The sequence below is a fragment of the Zea mays genome, chromosome 6 (assembly GCF_902167145.1).
Source record: "Zea mays cultivar B73 chromosome 6, Zm-B73-REFERENCE-NAM-5.0, whole genome shotgun sequence".
NCBI lineage: Eukaryota > Viridiplantae > Streptophyta > Magnoliopsida > Poales > Poaceae > Zea > Zea mays.
In genome coordinates this window covers 43137719-43141286 of record NC_050101.1, presented here as the reverse complement: position 1 = coordinate 43141286, position 3568 = coordinate 43137719, and the positions used below count along the sequence as shown (strand labels likewise).

Here is a 3568-nt window from a genome sequence, read left to right as displayed (position 1 = left end):
GTGCCGGAGCAGCCCGCGAAGTACCAGAACCATCAAACCAAACATGCAATATGATCCCAAGGTCTGGCACTACAGGACTTGTCTTCTTTGCCAAGTGTCACAGACACTAGACAAAGCCTCTTTTACACTCGGCAAACGCTTTGCCTAGTGTTGCACTCGGCAAAGTGGAGTCGGTAACGAAGGAATCGGCAAAGTGCCTTTGCCGAGTGTCATTTCTCGGGCACTCGGCAAACACTTTGCCTAGTGCCACACGTCACTCGGTGAAGAAAAGTTTCCATGACGGCGGAAGGCACGGTAACGGAAGCTTTGCCTAGTGCAGCACTAGGCAGAGACGACCCCTTTGCCGAGTGCAGCACTAGGCAGAGACGACCCCTTTGCCGAGTGCAGCACTAGGCAGAGGCGACCCCTGTGCCGAGTGCAGCACTAGGCAGAGGCGGCCCCTTTGCCGAGTGTAGCACTAGGCAAAGTGTGTTTCCAGGCTACCCTCGCTTCTTACCTTGCCGAGTGCTATGGTTGTTGCACTCGGCAAAGACCCTCTTTGCCGAGTGCAACACTAGGCAAAATGACCAGAGCCACCCTTTTTATTTATTTGTATATATTCCATCCAAACAGACAGAAAATACATATCAAACACCACATACATATCATCAACATCACATGTAAAGCAGCAACAACACATGTCTCACAAATAAGTTCACATGTCTCATAAATAAGTCCACATGTCTCACAAATAAGTCCACATGTCTCACAAATAAGTCCACATGTCTCACAAATAAGTTCACAAAGATCACAATATATCACCGACAATACATATCTCACAAATAAGTTCACAAACGACGCACGCAATTAGGCTCAGTTGGTGAAACATGAGGATCATTCGATGCCGCCGATTGATTCTTCAAAAATGAGAAGGCATTGCATGTGTGAGACAAGATAAATATATATTATATTTAACGAAAACTTTTATACTCTACTAGGTTTCAATTAGTGCAGTGGTTTGACCCTAAGCATGAACATACAAACTAAAACAGTCATACTCACAGGAGTGGAAAACTGAGATGGAGGTGGATTTGGAGTGAATAGCGAAGGTGGTGGAGCTACACCCGTTGCGGACTGTATGTAACGAAGAATGTCCTCCGTCCTCTGCTGCTCGGACCTCATCCTCGCATCCAACTCCAAACGTTGCCTCCTCTCTTCTTCAAGTTGGGCCTAGAACATTTCACCCACATGTTACAATAATGCATAGAAAAGATATATTATCAATGAACGACGAATATAGCATGAACAACCTGGAGTTCCCTCCTCTCTTCTACCAGTTGGTTCTGCAATATTTCACTCAAATGTTAAAATAATGCATAGAAAAGAAATATTTCAATGAACGATGAATATATCATGAACAACCTGGAGTGCTTGTATCTGATGCTGTGAAGTGTCCTGCCGAGGTCGTATAGCTGGGCTCGCGCTCGTGCTACTTGCTCGAATCTGAGATAGAGAGGGAGTAGCGGCTGAGTCGATTGCACCGTCGCAAATCCAGTAGCGTCCATGCTTCTTGCCTCCTCCAACCCTCATGACAACTTCTGCGTCAAGCTCCTCGGTGCTCGGATCGTATTCAGACCCATGGACCTCCCTTGCCATCGATGTGTACTCACTGAGGCGACTGTGGATGGTTCCATTGCTGTACGCCTCTGGCCCATCCTCTGGGTTATAGTTGACGTCGGACGTCGCCTTGGCCTTGTGGGACATAGCAAATGCCTTGAAGATGGAACAAGTCTGTCCACCATGTGACACCGACTACGAGAAAACCAGTGAGATGATTAGAAATTATGCATAATTGAGTGTTTCAATAAATAAATGAATTCACATACCCATGCTTGTGCGTATCCGCTGAGGCTGCGACTGCCTTGATGGTGTGGTACACCTGGCATCATCAAACGTCGATCCCGACAAGTGTTGTGCACCTCCTCCCACTCGTCTGAGCACCATTTGTCCACCATTCGTTCCCAACACTTGGGATGCTGTTGTGAGGTTATGCACACTAGGGAGGTTGTCACCATAGTATGTTGTTGTGAAGTTCGACACCTCCTCTAGAATGTATGCCTCTGCAATGGAAGCCTCGATTTTGCATTTATTTCTACATTTCTTTCGAAGAACCTTTAAACATCTCTCGATTGGATAGCACCAACGGCCCTGCACAGGCCCCCCCATTCGTGCCTCATATGGGAGGTGCAAAACCAAATGTTGCATCGGATTGAAGAAGCCAGGTGGAAATATCTTCTCCAACTTACACAACAACACCGATGACATCCTTTCCAAGTCTGCAATCACGGTCCGAGATAACTCCTTGGCACAAAGCTGGCGGAAGAAATAGCTCAACTCTGCAAGCACTAGCCAGACATGCTCAGGGACATAGCCTCGAACCATCGTCGGAAGAAGCCGCTCAATCCATATGTGGTAGTCATGACTCTTCATCCCTAAGACTCGCATAGTAGATAAGTTCACCCCCTACTCAGGTTAGCCGCATACCCATCAGGGAACATTAATGTCTTGATCCATACTAGTACTTCCCTCCTCTGTGCCTTGCTCAGGACGAAATCGGCCTTAGGCCTTCTCCATGTCTTTCCACTACTAGGCGGCTTCATCTCTTGGTTTGGTCTATCACATAACACTGCCAGATCCACTCTTGCCTTTACATTATCCTTTGACTTATCAGGAATGTCCATGATTGTTGCCCAAAGTGCCTCGGCGACATTCTTTTCAGTGTGCATCACGTCAATATTGTGTGGAAGGAGAAGGTCATCATAATAGGGGAGCCGAGTCAAGCCCGACTTGTGGGTCCACATATGTTGCTCACCATATCCCACAAAACCACCTTCTGGATTGACCACGAGACCATCTATCTGTTGACGAACTTCAGCACCAGTCATCATTGTAGGTGGGTGGTCTGTCACTATGACATCTTTCGTAAAGTTCTTGATGTCTAGTCTGAATGCATGGTCAAGAGGAAGGAACTGTCGATGTTTGTCGAATGATGAATACTTGCCACCCTTCTGTAACCAAAGGAACCTCAAACCTTCCTTGCATACTGGGCATGGGAACTTCCCGTGAACACACCAGGCGGAGAATAGCCCATACGCTGGGAAGTCATGCATGGAGTACTGGTACCAAACATGCATTTTGAAGTTTTTCTTTGTAGCTCGATCGTATGTCCACACCCCTTCCTCCCAAGCACGGACCAATTCATCAATCACAGGCTCCATATACACACCCATTTTATTCCTCGGGTGTCTAGGAATTATCAACGACAAGAACACGTTTTGTCGTTGAAAGCATACGCCGGGGGGGAGATTGAGGGGGATTACGAACACAGGCCAACATGTGTATGGGACAGCCATTAGTCCATAAGGATTGAACCCATCTATGGCAAGCGCAACACGTACATTACGAGCCTCTTCAGCTTTCACATGGTGAATGGAATCAAAGTGGGTCCATGCTTCACCATCGGATGCATGTACCATCTTGTCGGGATTGTATCGTTTGCCATTTTTGTGCCATGTCATCTATTTCGCGG

General features: G+C 47.0%; 1 long non-coding RNA gene across 1 annotated transcript; it reads right to left on the bottom strand.

Annotated features, from left to right (window-relative positions):
• Nucleotides 1–737: 737 nt before the first annotated feature.
• On the bottom strand, nucleotides 738–1668 carry LOC103629232 (uncharacterized). The gene is made up of 3 exons (XR_554239.4): nucleotides 1290–1668; nucleotides 1042–1209; nucleotides 738–896 (listed from the first exon to the last, which is right to left on the bottom strand). It is a non-coding gene; the product is annotated as an uncharacterized lncRNA (long non-coding RNA).
• Nucleotides 1669–3568: the final 1900 nt, after the last annotated feature.